We start from the raw sequence: 20,712 nt of genomic DNA, 5'->3' as shown, positions 1-20,712 counted from the left end.
AGCACATATTGGGTCTTCCTTTTTATCCAACCTGACAATCTCTGCCTTTTAATTCTGTCTTTAAGCCATTTACATTTAGTATAATTATTGATCTGATTAGGTTTAAAATTTACCTTCTTGCTATTTATTTTCTATTTGTCCTCTCTATTCTTCATTCCTTTTTTTTTCTGCCTTCTTTTGGAACAATTGGGTATTTTTTATGATTCCATTTTATCTCCTTTGTTGACTTATTTGTTATAATGTTAGTTGTTGCTTTAGGGTTTATAGTATACTTCTTTAATTTATCACACTTTAATTTCAAGTGATATTATACTCCTTCAAGTATAATAGCATAAGAACCTTCAGTAGTGTACTTCCATTTCATCCTTCTAGACTTTATGCTAGTACACTTTAATTCTACATTTGCTATAAGCCCACAATACATTCTTGTTTTTACTTTAAGCAGTGAATTATCTTTTAAAGAGAATTGTATAATAAGAAAAAAATGGCCTTTTGTATTTTCCATTACAGTTATCATTTATGGTGCCTTTTTTCTTTTGTGTAGATCCAGAATTCTATTTTGTATAATTTCCTTCTGGATGCCCTTCAATATTTCTCGTACTGAAAATCTACTGATGATGAATTCTTTCAACTTTTATATATCTGAAAATGTCTACTTTGCCACCATTTTTGAAAGAAATTTTCATTGGGTGTTTTCTTTCAGTTGTTTAAAAGGTTGTTCCACTTTCCTTTACCTTATATTTTTTCTATATTAGTTGTCTATAGCTACATAACAATTAACCCAAAGTTGGCTGCATAGAAAAACAGTTTCTTTTGTTTAAGAATGCAGGTGCAGCCTAGCTGGTGTTTCTGGCTAAGGTCTCTCACAAGGCTGCAGTCCAGGTGCCTGCCAGGGCTGTAGTTATCTTGAAGCTGCACTGGGGGAGGATATACTTCCAAGTTTACTCACATAGCTGTTAGAAGCCTTCAGGTCCTTACTGGTGGCCAGAGACATCAGTCCCTTGCCATGTGGACCTCTCTATAGCACAGCTCACAACATGGCAGTTTGCTTCCCTCAGAGTGGGGACTCTGAGAGACATAAAGGTGGGGGGAAGGGGGAAACATGTTGGAAGTCACAGCCTTGTAATCTGACATGACATCCCATCCTTTTGCTGCTTCTCATGATACATTCTGGGTTCACTCTGGCTTATGGCATCAGAAGACATGTACTAGAAGGCTGAGAGCACACACTTCAGAGCCAGACCACCTGGTTCAGATTCTAACTGCACCACTTTACTGACTCTGTAACCTTGGACAAGTTATTTAACCTCTCATTATCTCTGTCTCCTCCTGTGTAAAATGAGGATGATAGTAGTAACCACTTTATAGGGTGAGAGAGTTATACACGTGAAATAAGAGAACAGTGGCTGACTCATAGTAAGCACTGTGTGTGATAGCTATCACAATTCACAGCATTTTTTGGAAGAACAAAATATTGGAAACCAGCTATATATTCATGTTTTGGAGAATAGATAAAGGTGTCATTGTCATACAATTGTATGCTATATAACCAATAAGAGGATCTAGATCTGTTATAATAGAGACAGATCGCAGAAATAATTGTTGAGTGAAAAAAAGGCACATAAGTTTTAGACACTTTGAGTATGACAGTATATTAAATTTGTAATTTTTAATTAATAGATTTTTAATATCAAAAAAATCTAATGAATATAAAATTCTATTTATATAATCCCAAATTTATTTTTAACCCTGTCAAATTATATAGCCCTGTATACATGTCCTTCCATGCCTGTGTATACACATCTCTGTCATTCTTGTTTCACTTTTCCATACAGTGGGCTTGGCATAATTTTCGTGTCAATGCTATATTTTTGCAGAACAGATTTCTATAAGTGGGACTAGGATACTCAGTTTTAGGACCAACCATTATCTGAGTCTTCAGCGAGTCATAACCTTTTTGCTGGTAGAGGGTCTTGCCTGGATGTTGATGGCTGCTGACTGATCTGGGTGGTGGTTACTGAAGTTGGGGTATCGGTGGCAATTTCTTAAAATAAAACAACAGTGAAGTTTGCCACATCCCTTGACTCTTCCTTTCGTGAACAATTTCTCTGTAGCATGCATTGCTGCTTGATAGGATTTTCACCCACAGTAGAAAGTCTGTCAAAATTGGAGTCATTCCTCTCAAACCCTGCTGCTGCTTTATCAACTCAGTTGATGTCATATTCTGAATTCTTTGTTGTCATTTCACCGATCATCACAGCATCTTCACCATGAGTAGATTCCATCTCAGGAAACCAGGATCTGTGGTTGGCTGAACCCACAGAGGCAGAACCGGGGATGCCGAGAGTTGACTCTAAGATTATATGCGGGTTTTCTACTGCACGGGAGTCAGCACCCCAACCCTTCGGTTGTTCAAGGGTCAAATGTAATTATTTTTTCCTTTGGGCTTTTGGTTTTAGTCTTGTGTTTTTCACCATTTTACTCCAATTCTGTTTTCCACCTTAAAGTATTTTTTATTGTAAAATATAATACAAAAACAGGAAAGTACATAGTATGAACATGTAGTCTTACAAGTTGTCATATAGTGAACAACAACGTAATCACATCCCGGCAGGATTAAACATTGCAAGTGCCTGAGAATCTCCACACATTTCCCTTCTCAAGCTCCTCCTTCCCCAGAGGTAACAACTAGCCTGACTGCTATGGTAATGATTCCATTTTTTGTTTAGGGTTTTACCATTAAGTAAAAACAACATGGTATGACGTTGCCTGTTCCTAAACTTTGTGTAAATAGAATTATATAGTCTGGCTTCCTTTGCGCAGCATTTTGTTTATACAGTCATCCTTATTATCATGTGAGCTCCAGTTAATTTATTTCTTTTTTGCATAGAATTCCATTATATGACAATATACATTGTACCCTTGATGAGTATTTTGGTTGTTTCCAGTTTGTGGCTATTCCAGACAATGTTGCCAACATTGTTCGTATATTCTGATGCATCAGAGTATGCGTTTCTTTGGGGACGTACCTAAGAATAGAATTACTCCGTCATTAGGATAGGTATCTTCAACTTTCCTACATAATGCCAAACTCTTCCCAAAGCAGAGTAGTCATTTCGAACTGTCAAGCTTTTTGATTTTTGCCAATGTAATGGGTGGGTAGTGGTATATAAAAATGTCTTTAACTTGCATTTTCCTGATTACTGAGATTGGTCACTTTGTCATGTATTTATTTGCCATTTGGGTTTCTTCCTTTGTGCAGAATATGTTCCAACCAATCTTCTATTTTAGGTTATCTGTATTTTTATTTCTAGGAATCTAGTACATATTTTGGATTTAAGCCCTCAGTGGTTTGCCTTCAACTCTTGGTGTATTCTGACGAATAGAAAGTTCTTAATTTTAACATAATCAGATTTATCATTTTTTCTTGTATTACTTATTTTCTGTCTTGTTTAAGAAATTTTTTCTAACTCTAAAGGCTGGAGATTTCCTCCTATATTATCATCTAAGATATTTATCTTTTGCATCTCATATTTCAGTACATAATGTGAGGTAAGGATGCAATTTTGTTCTTTTTTTAAAATTTTTTTCCGGTATTGATGCCTAATTGTCCCAGCACCATCATTCAGAACACTAGATTTTTCTCACTTCTCTGCAGTGAAGGTTTTCTCAAGTCTTAAGCATCCATGTATATTCATAGATATGTTTGTGAGTTCTCCACTGTGTTCTGTTACTTGCTTTGTCTATTTCTGTGCCAATATCACACTCTCTTAAATCATTACAGCTAAAGTATTAGAATTAATAGAAGTTAGGACTTCCCAGGTGGCGCAGTGGTTAAGGATCCACCTGCCAGTGCAGGGGACACGGGATCGATCCCTCGTCCAGGAAGATCCCACACGCTGAGGAGCACCTAAGCCCGTGCACCACAGCTACTAAAGCCTGTGTGCCCTAGAGCCCACTCACCGCAACTACTGAGCCCACGTGCTGCAACTACTGAAGCCCGCGCACCTAGAGCCTGTGCTCTGCAACAAGAGAAGCCGCCGCAATGAGAAGCCCACGCACCGCAATGAAGAATAGCCCGTGCTCGCTGCAACTAGAGAAAGCCTGCACACAGCAACGAAGACCCAACACAGCCAAGAAAAATTAATAGAAATTAGGAAAGAGGCTAGATATAAAAATCAATTTTAACAGCATACCTAGAAGATATAAAACCTCATAAGAGACAATAAAAAGCTAAATAAACAGAGATATGCCATGTTCATGGATTGGAAGATTTAATATAGTAGAGTTGTCAGTTACCCCAACATTGACCTACAGCTTTATTACAATCCCAGTCAATCTCAATGAGATGGTGGTTTGTTGGTTTGTTGTTTTGAATTTTATTTTACTTATTTTTTAAACAGCAGGTTCTTATTAGTTATCCATTTTATACATATTAGTGTATACATGTCAATCCCAATCTCCCAATTCATCCCACCACCACCCCCCGCCCCCCGCTGCTTTCCCCCCTTGGTGTCCATACGTTTGTTCTCTACATCTGTGTCTCTATTTCTGCCTTGCGAGCCGGTTCATCTGTACCATTTTTCTAGGTTCCACATATATGCGTTAATACACGGTATTTGTTTTTCTCTTTCTGACTTACTTCACTCTGTATGACAGGCTCTAGATCCATCCACATCTCTACAAATTACCCAGTTTCATTCCTTTTTATGGCTGAGTAATATTCCATTGCATATATGTACCACATCTTCTTTATCCATTTATCTGTCAATGGGCATTTTAGGTTGCTTCCGTGACCTGGCTATTGTAAATAGTGCTGCAATGAACACTGAGCTGCATGTGTCTTTTTGAATAATGGTTTTCTCTAGGTATATGCCCAGTAGTGGGATTGCTGGTCATATGGTAATTCTATTTTTAGTTTTTTAAGGAACCTCCATACTGTTTTCCATAGTGGCTGTATCAATTTGCATTGCCACCAACACTGCAAGAGGGTCCCCTTTTCTCCACACCCTCCACCCTCTCCAGCATTTGTTGTTTGTAGATTTTCTGATGATGCCCATTCTAACTGATGTGAGGGGATACCACATTGTAGTTTTTGTTTTGTTTTGTTTTAACATCTTTATTGGAGTATAATTGCTTTACAGTGGTGTGTTAGTTTCTGCTTTACAACAAAATAAATCAGTTATATATATACATATGTTCCCATATCTCTTCCCTCTTGCATCTCCCTCCCTCCCACCCTCCCTATCCCACCCCTCCAGGCAGTCACAAAGCACCGAGCTAATCTCCCTGTGCTATGCAGCTGCTTCCCACTAGCTATCTACCTTACGTTTGGTAGCGTATATACATCCATGCCTCTCTCTCACTTTGTCACAGCTTACCCTTCCCCCTCCCCGTATCCTCAAGTACATTCTCTAGTAGGTCTGTGTCTTTATTCCTGTTTTACACCTAGGTTCTTCAGGACATTTTTTTCCTAAATTCCATATATATGTGTTAGCATATGGTATTTGTCTCTCTCTTTCTGACTTACTTCACTCTGTATGACAGACTCTAGGTCTATCCACCTAATTACAAATAGCTCAATTTTGTTTCTTTTTATGGCTGAGTAATATTCCATTGTATATATGTGCCACATCTTCTTTATCCATTCATCTGATGATGGACACTTAGGTTGTTTCCATCTCCGGGCTATTGTAAATAGAGCTGCAATGAACATTTTGGTACAAGACTCTTTTTGAATTATGGTTTTCTCAGGGTATATGCCCAGTAGTGGGATTGCTGGGTCATATGGTAGTTCTATTTGTAGTTTTTTAAGGAACCTCCATACTCTTCTCCACAGTGGCTGTATCAATTTACATTCCTACCAACAGTGCAAGAGGGTTCCCTTTTCTCCACACCCTCTCCAGCATTTATTGTTTCTAGATTTTTTGATAATGGCCATTCTGACTGGTGTGAGATGATATCTCATTGTAGTTCTGATTTGCATTTCTCTAATGATTAGTGATGTTGAGCATTCTTTCATGTGTTTGTTGGCAGTCTCTATATCTTCTTTTGAGAAATGTCTATTTAGGTCTTCTGCCCATTTTTGGATTGGGTTGGTTTTTTTTTTGCTATTGAGCTGCATGAGCTGCTTGTAAATTTTGGAAATTAATCCTTTGTCAGTTGCTTCATTTGCAAATATTCTCTCCCATTCTGAGGGTTGTCTTTTGGTCTTGTTTATGGTTTCCTTTGCTGTGCAAAAGCTTTGAAGTTTCATTAGGTCCCATTTGTTTACTTTTGTTTTTATTTCCCTTTCTCTAGGAGGTGGGTCAAAAAGGACGTTGCTGTGATTTATGTCATAGGGTGTTCTGCCTATGTTTTCCTCTAAGAGTTTGATAGTTTCTGGCCTTACATTTAGGTCTTTAATCCATTTTGAGCTTATTTTTGTGTATGCTGTTAGGGAGTGATCTAATCTCATACTTTTACATGTACCTGTCCAGTTTTCCCAGCACCACTTATTGAAGGGGCTGTCCTTTCTCCACTGTACATTCCTGCCTCCTTTATCAAAGATAAGGTGACCATATGTGCGTGGGTTTATCTCTGGGCTTTCTATCCTGTTCTATTGATGTATCTCTCTGTTTTTGTGTCAGTAACATACTGTCTTGATTACTGTAGCTTTGTAGTATAGTCTGAAGTCAGGGAGCCTGATTCCTCCAGCTCCATTTTTGGTTCTCAAGATTGCTCTGGCTATTCGGGGTCTTTTGTGTTTCCATACAAATTGTGAAATTTTTTGTTCTAGTGCTGTGAAAAATGCCAGTGGTAGTTTGATAGGGATTGCATTGAATCTGTAGATTGCTTTGGGTAGTAGAGTCATTTTCACAATGTTGATTCTTCTAATCCAAGAACATGGTATATCTCTTCATCTATTTGTATCACCTTTAATTTCTTTCATCAGTGTCTTGTAATTTTCTGCATAGAGGACTTTTGTCTCCTTAGGTAGGTTTATTCCTAGATACTTTATTCTTTTGGTTGCAATGGTAAATGGGAGTGTTTTCTTGATTTCACTTTCAGATTTTTCATCATTAGTGTATAGGAATGCCAGAGATTTCTGTGCATTAATTTTGTATCCTGCTACTTTACCAAATTCATTGATTAGCTCTAGTAGTTTTCTGGTAGCATCTTTAGGATTCTCTATCTATAGTATCATGTCATCTGCAAATAGTGACAGCTTTACTTCTTCTTTTCCAATTTGGATTCCTTTTATTTCCTTTTCTTCTCTGATTGCTGTGGCTAAAACTTCCAAAACTATGTTGAATAAGAGTGGTGAGAGTGGCAACCTTGTCTTGTTCCTGATCTTAGTGGAAATACTTTCAGGTTTTCACCATTGAGGACGATGTTGGCTGTGGGTTTGTCATATATGGCCTTTATTATGTTGAGGAAAGTTCCCTCTATGCCTACTTTCTGCAGGGTATTTATCATAAATGGGTGTTGAATTTTGTCAAAAGCTTTCTCTGCATCTATTGAGATGATCATATGGCTTTTCTCCTTCAATTTGTTAATATGGTGTATCACATTGACTGATTTGCATATATTGAAGATTCCTTGCATTCCTGGAATAAACCCCACTTGATCATGGTGTATGATCCATTTAATGTGCTGTTGGATTCTGTTTGCTAGTATTTTGTTGAGGATTTTTGCATCTATGTTCATCAGTGATATGATATTGGCCTGTAGTTTTCTTTCTTTGTGACATCCTTGTCTGGTTTTGGTATCAGGGTGATGGTGGCCTCGTAGAATGAGTTTGGGAGTGTTCCTCCTTCTGCTGTATTTTGGAAGAGTTTGAGAAGGATAGGTGTTAGCTCTCCTATAAATGTTTGATAGAATTCGCCTGTGAAGCCATCTGGTCCTGGGCTTTTGTTTGTTGGAAGATTTTTAATCACAGTTTCAATTTCAGTGCTTGTGATTGGTCCGTTCATAGTTTCTATTTCTTCCTGATTCAGTCTTGGCAGGTTGTGCCTTTCTAAGAATTTGTCCATTTCTTCCAGGTTGTCCATTTTATTGGCATAGAGTTGCTTGTACTAATCTCTCATGATCTTTTGTATTTCTGCAGTGTCAGTTGTTACTTCTCCTTTTTCATTTCTAATTCTATTGATTTGAGTCTTCTCCCTTTTTTTCTTGATGAGTCTGGCTAATGGTTTATCAATTTTGTTTATCTTCTCAAAGAACCAGCTTTTGGTTTTATTGATCTTTGCTATCATTTCCTTCATTTCTTTTTCATTTATTTCTGATCTGATTTTTATGATTTCTTTCCTTCTGCTAACTTTGGGGTTTTTTTGTTCTTCTTTCTCTAATTGCTTTAGGTGCAAGGTTAGGTTGTTTATTCGAGATGTTTCCTGTTTCTTAAGGTAGGATTGTATTGCTATAAACTTCCCTCTTAGAACTGCTTTTCCTGCATCCCATAGATTTTGGGTCGTCGTGTCTCCATTGTCATTTGTTTCCAGGTATTTTTTGATTTCCTCTTTGATTTCTTCAGTGATCACTTCGTTATGAAGTAGTGTATTGTTTAGCCTCCATGTGTTTGTATTTTTTACAGATCTTTTCCTGTAATTGACATGTAGTCTCATAGCATTGTGGTCGGAAAAGATACTTGATACAATTTCAATTTTCTTAAATTTACCAAGCCTTGATTTGTGACCCAAGATATGATCTATCCTGGAGAATGTTCCATGAGCACTAGAGAAAAATGTGTATTCTGTTGTTTTTGGATGGAATGTCCTATAAATATCAATTAAGTCCATCTTGTTTAATGTATCATTTAAAGCTTGTGTTTCCTTATTTATTTTCATTTTGGATAATCTGTCCATTGGTGAAAGTGGGGTGTTAAAGTCACCTACTATGAATGTTTTACTATCGATTTCCCCTTTTATGGCTGTTAGTATTTGCCTTATGTATTGAGGTGCTCCTATGTTGGGTGCATAAATATTTACAATTGTTATATCTTCTTCTTGGATTGATCCCTTGATCATTATGTAGTGTCCTTCTTTGTCTCTTCTAATAGTCTTTATTTTAAAGTCTATTTTGTCTGATATGAGAATTGCTACTCCAGCTTTCTTTTGGTTTCCATTTGCATGGAATATCTTTTTCCATCCCCTCACTTTCAGTCTGTATGTGTCTCTAGGTCTGAAATGGGTCTCTTGTAGACAGCATATATATGAGTCTTGTTTTTGAATCCATTCAGCCAATCTGTGTCTTTTGGTGGGAGCATTTAGTCCATTTACATTTAAGGTAATTATTGATATGTATGTTCCTATTCCCATTTTCTTAATTGTTTTGGGTTTGTTATTGTAGGTCTTTTCCTTCTCTTGTGTTTCTTGCCTAGAGAAGTTCCTTTAGCATTTGTTGTAAAGCTGGTTTGGTGGTGCTGAACTCTCTCAGCTTTTGCTTGTCTGTAAAGGTTTTAATTTCTTCATCAAATCTGAATGAGATCCTTGCTGGGTAGAGTAATGTTGGTTGCAGGTTTTTCTCCTTCATCACTTTAAATATGTCCTGCCAGTCCCTTCTGGCTTGCAGAGTTTCTGCTGAAAGATCAGCTGTTAACCTTATGGGGATTCCCTTGTGTGTTATTTGTTGTTTTTCCCTTGCTGCTTTTAATATATTTTCTTTGTATTTAATTTTTGACAGTTTGCTTAGTACGTGTCTTGGCATATTTCTCCTTGGATTTATCCTGTATGGGACTCTCTGTGCTTCCTGGACTTGATTAACTATTTCCTTTCCCATATTAGGGAAGTTTTCAACTATAATCTCTTCAAACATTTTCTCAGTCCCTTTCTTTTTCTCTTCTTCTTCTGGAACCCCTATAATTCGAATGTTGGTGCATTTAATGTTGTCCCAGAGGTCTCTGAGACTGTCCTCAGTTTCATTCTTTTTTCTTTATTCTGCTCTGCAGTAGTTATTTCCACTATTTTATCTTCCAGTTCACTTATCCGTTCTTCTGCCTCAGTTATTCTGCTATTGATCCCATCTAGAGTATTTTTAATTTCATTTATTGTGCTGTTCATCGTTGCTTATTTCATCTTTAGTTCTTCTAGGTCCTTGTTAAATGTTTCTTGCATTTTCTCTATTCTATTTCCAAGATTTTGAATCATCTTTACTATCATTATTCTGAATTCTTTTTCAGGTAGACTGCCTATTTCCTCTTCATTTGTTAGGTCTGGTGGGTTTTTATCTTGCTCCTTCATCTGCTGTGTGTTTTCCTGTCTTCTCATTCTGCTTATCTTACTTTGTTTGGGGTCTCCTTTTTGCAGGCTGCAGGTTCATAGTTCCCGTTGTTTTTGGTGTCTGTCCCCAGTGGCTAAGGTTGGCTCAGTGGGTTTTGTAGACTTCCTGGTGGAGGGGACTAGTGCCTCTGTTCTGGTGGATGAGGCTAGATCTTGTCTTTCTGGTGGGCAGGTCCACGTCTGGTGGGTGTGTTTTCGGGTGTCTGTGGACTTATTATGATTTTAGGCAGCCTCTCTGCTAATGGGTGGGGTTGTGTTCCTGTCTTGCTAGTTGTTTGGCATAGGATGTCCAGCACTGTAGCTTGCTGGTCGTTGAGTGAAGCTCGGTGCTGGTGTTGAGATGGAGATATCTGGGAGATTTTCGCCATTTGATATTATGTGGATCTGGGAGGTCTCTTGTGGACCAGTGTCCTGAAGTTGGCTCTCCCACCTCAGAGGCACAGCTCTAACTCCTGGCTGCACCACCAAGAGCCTTTCATCCACACGGCTCAGAATAAAAGGGAGAAAAAGTAGAGAGAAAGAATTAGTAGAAGTAGGAAGAAAGGAAGGAAGGAAGGAAGGAAGAAAGAAAGAAAGAAAGAAAGAAAGAAAGAAAGAAAGAAAGAAAGAAAGAAAGGAGGGAGGGAGGAAGGAAGGAAGGAGGGAAGGAAGGAAAAAAGAAAGCAAGAAGATAAAGTAAAATAAAATAAAGTAAGATAAAATATAATAAAGTTATTAAAATAAAAAAATAATTATTAAGAGAATAACAGAAAAACAAAAAAACGGACAGATAGAACCCTGGGACAAATGGTGGAAGCAAAGCTATACAGACAAAATCTGACACAGAAGCATACACATACACACTCACAAAAAGAGGAAAAGGGGAAAAAATCATAAATCTTGCTCTCAAAGTCCACCTCCTCAATATGGGATGATTCGTTGTCTATTCAGGTATTCCACAGAAGCAGGGTACATCAAGTTGATTGTGGAGCTTTAATCTGCTGCTTCTGAGGCTGCTGGGAAAGATTTCCCTTTCTCTTCTTTGCTCTCACAGCTCTCAGGGGCTCAGCTTTGGATTTGGCCCCGCCTCTGCGTGTAGGTCGCTGGAGGGCGTCTTTTCTTCGCTCAGACAGGACGGGGTTAAAGGAGCCGCTGATTCGGGGGCTCTGGCTCACTCAGGCCGGGGGGAGGGAGGGGCACGGAGTGCGGGTCGAGCCTGCGGCGGCAGAGGCCGGCGTGACGTTGCACCAGCCTGAGGCGCGCCGTGCGTTCTCCCGGGGGAGTTGTCCCTGGATCACGGGACCCTAGCAGTGGCGGGCTGCACAGGCTCCCCGGAAGGGAGGTGTGGAGAGTGACCTGTGCTCGCACACAGCCTTCTTGGTGGCGGCAGCAGCAGCCTTAGCGTCTTATGCCCATCTCTGGGGTCCGCGCTTTTAGCCGTGGCTCGCGCCCGTCTCTGGAGCTCCTTTAAGCAGCGGTCTTAATCCCCTCTCCTCGCGCACCAGGAAACAAAGAGGGAAGAAAGAGTCTCTTGCCTCTTCGGTAGGTCCAGCCTTTTCCCTGGACTCCCTCCTGGCCAGCCGTGGCTCACTAACCCCCTGCAGGCTGTGTTCACGCCGCCAACCCCAGTCCTCTCCCTGCGCTCCAACCGAAGCCCGAGCCTCAACTCCCAGCCCCGCCTGCCCCGGTGGGTGAGCAGGCAAGCATCTCGGGCTGGTGAGTGCCGGTCGGCACAGATCCTCTGTGCGGGAATCTCCCCGCTTTGCCCTCTGCACCCCTGTTGCTGTGCTCTCCTCCGTGGCTCCGAAGCTCCCCGCCTCCCGCCACCCGCAGTCTCCGGCCGCGAAGGGGCTTCTTAGTGTGTGGTAACCTTTCCTCCTTCACAGCTCCCTCCCACACGTGCAGGTCCCGACCCTATCCTTTTGTCTCTGTTTATTCTTTTTCCCTACCCAAGTACGTGGGGGGTTTCTTGCCTTTTGGGAGGTCTGAGGTCTTCTGCCAGTGTTCAGTAGGTGTTCTGTAGGAGTTGTTCCACGTGTAGATGTATTTCTGGTCTATGTGTGGGGACGAAGGTCATCTCCGCGTTTTACTCTTCTGCCATCTTTCCGGAAGTCCTCACATTGTAGTTTTGATTTGCATTTCTCTAATAATTAGTGATGTTGAGCAGCTTTTCATGTGCCTCTTGGCCATCTGTATGTCTTCTTTGGGGAAATGTTTATTTAGGTCTTCTGCCTAAATTTTTGGATTGGGTTGTTTGTGTTTTTAATATTGAGCTCCATGAGCTGATTATATATTTTGGAGATTAATCCTTTGTCCGTTGATTCATTTGCAAATATTTTCTACCATTCTGAGGGTTGTCTTTTCATCTTGTTTGTAGTTTCCTTTACTTTGCAAAAGCTTTTAAGTTTCATTAGGTCCCATTTGTTTATTTTTGTTTTTATTTCCATTACTCTAGGAGGTGGATCAAAAAAAAATCTTACTGTAATTTTTGTCAGAGTGTTCTTCCTATGTTTTCCTTTAAGAGTTTTAGAGTGTCTGGTCTTACATTTACGTCTCTAATCCATTTTGAGTTTATTTTTGTGTATGGTGTTAGGGAGTGTTCTGATTTCATTCTTTTACATGTAGCGGTCCAGTTTTCCTAGCACCACTTATTGAAGAGACTGTCTTTTCTCCATTGTATGTCCTTGCCTCCTTTGTCATAGATTAGTTGACCATAGGTGCATGGGTTTATCTCTGGGCTTTCTATCCTGTTCCATTGATCTATATTTCTGTTTTTGTGCTAGTACCATACTGTCTTGATTACTGTAGCTTTGTAGTACAGTCTGAAGTCAGGGGTCTGATTCCTCCAGCTCCGTTTTTTTCCCTCAAGACTGCTTTGGCTATTTGGGGTCTTTTGTGTCTCCATACAAATTTTAAGATTTTTTTGTTCTAGTTCTTTAAAAAATACCACTGGTAATTTGATGGGGATTGCATTGAATCTGTGATTGCTTTGGTTAGTATAGTCATTTTCACAATATTGATTCTTCCAATCCAAGAACATGGTATATCTATCCAACTGTTGTGTCATCTTTGATATCTTTAATCAGTATCTTATAGTTTTCTGAGTACAGGTCTTTTACCTCCTAAGGTAGGTTTTCCTAGGTATTTTATTCTTTTTGTTGCAGTGATGAATGGGATTGTTTCCTTAATTTCTCTTTCTGATCTTTCGATATTAGTGTATAGGAATACAGGAGATTTCTGTGCATTAATTTTGTATCCTGCAGCTTTACCAAATTCATTGATTAGCTCTAGTAGTTTTCTGGTAGCATCGTTAGGATTCTCTAATGTATAGTATCATGTCATCTGCAAACAGTGTGAGTTTTACTACTTCTTTTCCAATTTGGATTCCTTTTATTTCTTTTTCTTCTCTGATTGCCATGGCTAGGACTTCCAAAACTATGTTGAATAATAGTGGCGACAGTGGACATCCTTGTCTTGTTCCAGATCTTACAGGAAATGCTTTCAGTTTTTCACCATTGAGAATGATTTTTGCTGTGGGTTTGTCGTATATAATCTTTATTATGTTAAGGTAGGTTCCCTCTATGCCCACTTTCTGGAGAGTTTTTATCATAAATGGGTGTTGAATTTTGTCAGGAGCTTTTTCTGCATCTATTGAGATGATTATACGTTTTCCTTCTTCAATTTGTTTTATGGTGTGTCACATTGATTGATTTGCATATATTGAAGAATCCTTGCATCCCTGGGATAAATCCCACTTGATCATGGTGTATGATCCTTTTAATGTGTTGTTGGATTATGTTTGCTAGTATTTTGTTGAGGATATTTACATCTATATTCATCAGTGATATTGGTCTGTGATTTTCTTTTTTTGTAGTATCTTTTTCTGGTTTTGGTATCAGGGTGATGGTGGCCTCATAGAATGAGTTTGGGAGTGTTCCTCCCTCTGCAATTTTTTGGAAGAGTTTGAGAAGGATGGGTGTTAGCTCTTCTCTAAATGTTCGATAGAATTCACCTGTGAAGTCATCTGGTCCTGGGCTTTTGTTTGTTGAAAGATTTTTAATCACAGTTTCAATTTCATTATTTGTTATTGGTCTGTTCATATTTTCTGTTTCTTCCTGGTTCACTCTTGGGAGGTTATACCTTTCTAAGAGTCTGTCCATTTCTTCCAGGTTGTCCATTTTATTGGTATGGAGCTGCTTGTATTAGTCTCTTAGGATGCTTTGTATTTCTGCATTGTCTGTTGTAACTTTTCCTTTTTCATTTCTGTTTTTATTGATTTGAGTCCTCTCCCTCTTTTTTTGATGAGTCTGGCTAAAGGTTTATCAATTTTATTTATTTTCTCAAAGAATCAGCTTTTAGTTTTATTGATCTTTGCTATTGTTTTGTTTCTATTTCATTTATTTCTGCTCTGATCTTTATGATTTCTTTTCTTCTACTGACTTTGGGTTTTGTCTGTTCTTCTTCCTCTGGTTCCTTTAGGTGTAACGTGAGATTGTTTATTTGAGATTTTTCATGTTTCTTGAGGTAGGCTTGTATAGCTATAAACTTCCCCCTTAGAACTGCTTTTGCTGCATCCCATAGGTTTTGGATCGTTGTGTTTTCTTTGTAATTTGTCTCTAGGTATTTTTTGATTTCCTCTCTGATTTCTTCAGTGATCACTTGGTTATTTTGTAACATACTGTTTTGCCCCCATGTGTTTGTGTTCTTTACGTTTTTTTTCCAATAGCGTTGTGGTCGGACAAGATGCTTGATATGATTTCAATTTTCTTAAATTTAGCAAGCTTGGTTTGTGACCCAAGAAGTGATCTATCCTGGAGAATGTTCTATGTGCACTTGAGAAGAAAGTGTAATCTCCTGTTTTTGGATGGAATGCCCTATAAATATCAATTAAATCTATGTGGTGTATTGTGTCATTTAAAGCTTGTGTTTCCTTATTAATTTTCTGTCTGGATGATCTGCCCGTTGGTGTGAGGTGCTACAGCCCCCACTATTATTGTGTTACTGTCAATTTCCTCTTTTATAGCTGTTAGCAATTGCCTTATGTATTGAGGTCCTCCTTTGTTGGTGCATATATATTTATAAGTGTTCTATCTTCTTCTTGGATTGATCCCTTGATCATTATGTAGTGTCCTTGTCTCTTGTAACATTCCTTAAAGTCTATTTTATCTGATATGAGTATTGCTATTCCAGTTTTCTTTTGATTTCCATTTGCATGGAATAGCTTTTTCCATTCCCTCACTTTCAGTCTGTATGTGTCCCTAGGTCAGAAGTGAGTCTCCTGTAGACAGCATATATATGGGTCTTGTTTTTTTAACCATTCAGCGAGCCTGTGTATTTTGGTTGGAGCATTTAATCCATTCATGTTTAAGGTAATTATCTATATGTATGTTCTTATTACCATTTGCTTTAGCATTTGTTGTAGAGCTGGTTTGGTGGTGCTGAATTCCCTTAGCTTTTGCTTGTCTGTAAGGCTTTAGATTTCTCCATTGAATCTGAATGAGATCCTTGCTGGGTAGAGTAATCTTGGTTGTAGGTTCTTTCCTTTCATCACTTTAAATATATCGTGCCACTCCCTTCTGGTTTGTAGAGTTTCTGCTGAGAAATCAGCTATTAACCGTATGGGAGTTCCCTTGTATGTTATTTGTCAGTTTCCCTTATAATTATTTCCCAATAATTTTTCTTTGTCTTTAATTTTTGTCAATTTGATTACTATGTGTCTCAGTGTGTTTCTCCTTGTGTTTATCATGGCTGGGACTCTCTGCAATTCCTGGACTTGGGTGGCTATTTCCTTTCCCATGTTAGGGAATTTTTCAACTATAATCTCTTCAAATATTTTCTTGGGTCCTTTCTCTCTCTCTTCTCCTTCTGGGACCCCTATAATGTGAATGTTGCTGCGTTTAATGTCGTCCCAGTTGTCTCTTAGGCTGTCTTCATTTCTTTTCATTCTTTTTTCTTTATTGTGTTCCACGGCAGTGAATTCCTCCATTCTGTCCTCCAGGTCAGTTATCCGTTCTTCTACCTCAATTATTCTGCTTGTGATTCCTTCTAGTGTATTTTTCATTTCAGTTATTGTATTGTTCATCTCTGTTCATTTGTTCTTTGATTCTCCTATGTCTTTGTTAAACATTTCTTGCATCTTCTCGATCTTTGCCTCCATGCTTTTTCCAAGGTCCTGGACCATCTTCACTATCATTATTCTGAATTCGTTTTCTGGAAGGTTGCCTATCTCCACTTCATTTAGTTGTTTTTCTGGGGTTTTATCTTGTTCCTTCATCTGGTACATAGCCCTCTACCTTTTCATCTTGTCTATCTTTCTGTGAATGTGGGGTTTTTTCCACAGGCTGTAGGATTGTAGTTCTTGCTTTTACTGTCTGCCCTCTGGTGGATGTGGCTATCTAAGAGGCTAGTGCAAGTTTCCTGATGGGAGGGACTGGTGGTGGGTAGAGCTGGGTGTTGCTGTGATGGGAAGAGCTCAGTAAAACTTTAATCCACTGTGATGGGTGGGGCTGGGTTCCCTCCCTGTTGGTTGTTTGGCCTGAGGCGACCCAGCACTGGAGGCTACCCAGCTCTTTGGTGGGGCTAATGTCAGACTCTGGGAGGGCTTACGCCAAGGAGTACTTCCCAGAATTTCTCCTGCCAGTGTCCTTGTCCTCATGGTGAGACACAGCCACCCCCCGGCCTCTGCAGGAGACCCTCCAACACCAGCAGGTAGGTCTGGTTCAGTCTCCTATGGGGTCACTGCTCCTTCCCCTGGGTCTTGATGTGCACACTACTTTGTGTGTGCCCTCCAAGAGTGGAGTCTCTGTTTCTCCCAGTCCTGTCAAAGTCCTCTAGTCAAATCCCGCTAGCCTTCAAATTCTTACTCTCTAGGAATTCCTTCTCCTGTTGCTGGACGCCGAGGTTTGGAAGTCTGACGTGAGGCTCAGAACCTTCACTCCAGTGGGTGGACTTCTGTGGTATAAGTGTTCTCCAGCTTGTGAGTCACCCACCCAGTGGTTATGGGATTTGATTTTATTGTGATTGCGCCCCTCCTACCATCTCATTGTGGCTTCTCCTTTGTCTTTGGATGTGGGGTATCTTTTTTGGTGAGTTCTAGTGTCTTCCTGTCGATGATTGTTCACCAGTTAGTTGTGATTCTGGTGCTCTTGCAGGAGGGAGTGAGTGCACATCTTTCTACTCCACCATTTGAACCGATCACTCCACTGCCTTGTGCCTCTGTCTTACTTATGACTGGGCTCCACTCAGCCACTGCTTTACTGTCTGTTATGACTGTCCTGACCCAGCTGGGCATAGCCTCAGGTGCTTCGTGGTGGTGGAGCCAAAAGACAATCACAGGCTCCTGGTTCTGGTTCTCGATTAACCAATCTTCATGTGCTTTCACCCTTCCTGCCTTCCCCTCCGTCTAGCTCACACGTTTCTAGTACTAGCTCCTGGAGTGCAACCAGGGCCCTGAAGGTACCAACCTCCCTGATTGTAGCCAAGAGAGAAAATGTTGAAGCTTAAAGAGCATCGGGGGAAGTTGAAAGCTCAAGCATTTAACACAATCCCCAGGCACCTAATCATTATCAAACTTATGGGTAAACTCTGGAAGAGTGCAGTCAAACTGAGAGCATCATGTAGCTAGTGACGGCCCTACCAATGAAAAGCTCATATCAGTAATTCCCAAGAAGTCAGAACCAGATGATGAACCGTACACATGGATGAGATAAATTTTGTGATAGGTAAAATACACCTCAATAAAAAACTGATGAACAATTTGCACTGCAACTTATATCACTTGTTAAGTAGTTTTATTTACACACACATTGTGATTTAGTTTATTTGTATAATTAATGGTAATTTAAAAAAATTGTTCATTGATTGGTTGATTTCTGTATTTAGCACAACATACTGATTGTTGATCAACCCTGCCTACGCTCTCCCACTAGCACTGTGGCATCTTAACTTTCCCCAGGACCCCTGATGACAAAGTCTGTACTGTGGACTCATTGAGCCGTCGTTTTCAACCTGGGCTGCACCTTAGAATTATGGGGGGAGCTTTTAAAGTATGCTGATGCCAAGCCCTCACCCTCAGCCAATGAAATTAGAATCCCTGAGGCTGGGGCTCAGTCACTCCAGTTTCATTAAAACTGTCCACGTGATTCTAAGATGCAGCCAGGGTTAAGAAGTACTGGACAGAGGAAGGCACCCTTTGAAACTGGCGAGGCAGGCATAGGTTTCATGAGTGTCCATTTCCTGTCACCCTTCTCCATGTTCTGTAACAAGTGCGTCAGGCCTGGCTCAGGTTCTCACTTGTAAAGTGGAGAATCAACAATTGCCCTGCTTCTCCACAGGGTTTTTTTGGTCTCAAATGAGACAGCAGTAGTGTGTCCTTATGGATATTCGTCCAGATCCCATCTGTCCCTCCTCTGGGGTGATGACTTTCTTCTACCCTGTCTTACAGTTTCCCTTCTCTAGCTTTCATTTTTCTGATCGTATTTTCACCAAGCATCTGTAGACTGCTTCTGATATCCTCAGGGATTGGTAAGAAGGCAGGAGTGTTGGTGCACAATTCAAAGCACATCGCAAGGATCTAGAAGACAATGACAGGTTTAGAACATCCATGTGCTGACAGGTATCCAGCTGTTTTGAAAGAGGATCAGCCAGTCTTTTTTTAACTCAGATTGTATTCTTATTTGCACTGGTTTGATGGGAGAGCTAATGGAGTGTAGGGTACCTATCTTGAAATAGTGGCAGCAGTCATTGATTTTCCTTTCCTATAACTGACAACTTTAAAGAATATGTTCTGGGACTTCCCTGGTGGCGCAGTGGTTAAGAATCCGCCCGCCAATGCAGGGGACATGGGTTCGAGCCCTGGTCCAGGAGGTCCCACATGCCACAGAGCAAACAAGCCTGTGTGCCACAACTTCTGAGCCTGCACGCTAGAGCCCGCAAGCCACAACTATTGAGCCCACGTGCCACAACTACTGAAGCCTGCGTGCCTAGAGCCCGTGTTCCCTAACAAGCCACTGCAATGAGAAGCCCGCGCACTGCAACAAAGAGTAGCCCCTGATCACCGCAGCTAGAGAAAGCCCGTGCACAGCAACAAAGTCCCAACGCAGCCAGAAATAAATAATAAATAAGTAAATTTATTTTTTAAAAAAGAATATGTTCTGTGATTTATTAGAGTTTGGAGGAGTTATTAGGTTATTGCGGTTTGGAGAGATACATATCAAAGGATCAGGAAGGACAGAGAAGCTATATTGTAGCCCAGAAAGATCTATATCCATTCAATACTAAAATTTGCCAAATAAGTATGACTCTGTTTTTTTTTCTTTTAAAGCCACCAGAAATATATGCATGGATGTAAATCCATAGGGAAAGAACACAGTGAACAACTGAACTAAATCAGGATTGCATGGTCAAAGGGAGTTTTGTCTACTCTGATCAAAAGGAACTGTCACCTTGGAGTCATTCTTAACTATTTTTGGGTCTTACATCCTCCATCCAGTTAAGCTGTCAGCAAATCCTATCAGATTAACCTTCAAAGAACATCCAGAATCCATACACTGTTCATCACCTCCAACTGAACCGATACAGTCCATTGTTTTCTAAAATTGTTGACCACGACCCACGGTAAGAAATACATTTTACAACATGACCCATTACACCTGAACATATATAAGTTTAAAAAAACTTCACCAGGGTTTCCCTGGTGGCGCAGTGGTTGAGAGTCTGCCTGCCGATGCAGGGGACACGGGTTCGTGCCCCGGTCCGGGAAGATCCCACATGCCGCAGAGCGGCTGGGCCCGTGAGCCGTGGCCACTGAGCCTGCATGTCCGGAGCCTGTGTTCCGCAACGGGAGAGGCCACAACAGTGAGAGGCCCGTGTACTGCAAAAAAAAAAAAAAAAAAAAAAAACTTCACCAAAAATTACTTTCTTCTTCTAAATGCACTGTGCACTATTTTCTATTCCACTGTATTTCAGTTTTTGAAGTACTCATTAAACACTCCAAAAAATGCTGGTCATGGAATCAGATACTAAGATGGAACTTGGGACCAACACCCGTGTGGTCAAACTGCAAGGCCTGTGAGGTCTCAGCCTCCCAGGTGGAAGCCGTGTGGCACCTGTCAGTGGTCCCCGTCAGGCTGCGATGGCTGGGCCCTCATACCTAAGAGGCCCTCTGTCTCTTAGCAGTCCATTGTGGGCTGTCCTCAGGCCACGCAGGAGGCTGGCTGCTGACTGCACTCCCCAAAGCTGGGCAGCAAGTTCCTCCTTGGAGGAGGACTGGTGGGTCACCTTGTCCACCATAGGACCCACTAAAATGACTTTATGATCGATCAGTGAATTGTGAAGCATAATTTAAACACTTTGACCTTTTGCCCGGACTGCTACAATAGCTTTACACTCATCTGTTTCCATTCTTGCCTTTCTACTTTGTGTATTTCACACATGGTAGCCAAAATAATCCTTTAAAAATGTAAATCACATGTCCCTC

This window comes from Monodon monoceros, unplaced genomic scaffold (assembly GCF_005190385.1).
Source record: "Monodon monoceros isolate NGI ecotype Baffin Bay Population unplaced genomic scaffold, NGI_Narwhal_1 Super_Scaffold_17, whole genome shotgun sequence".
Taxonomy (NCBI): domain Eukaryota; kingdom Metazoa; phylum Chordata; class Mammalia; order Artiodactyla; family Monodontidae; genus Monodon; species Monodon monoceros.
This window is presented reverse-complemented; position numbering follows the sequence as displayed.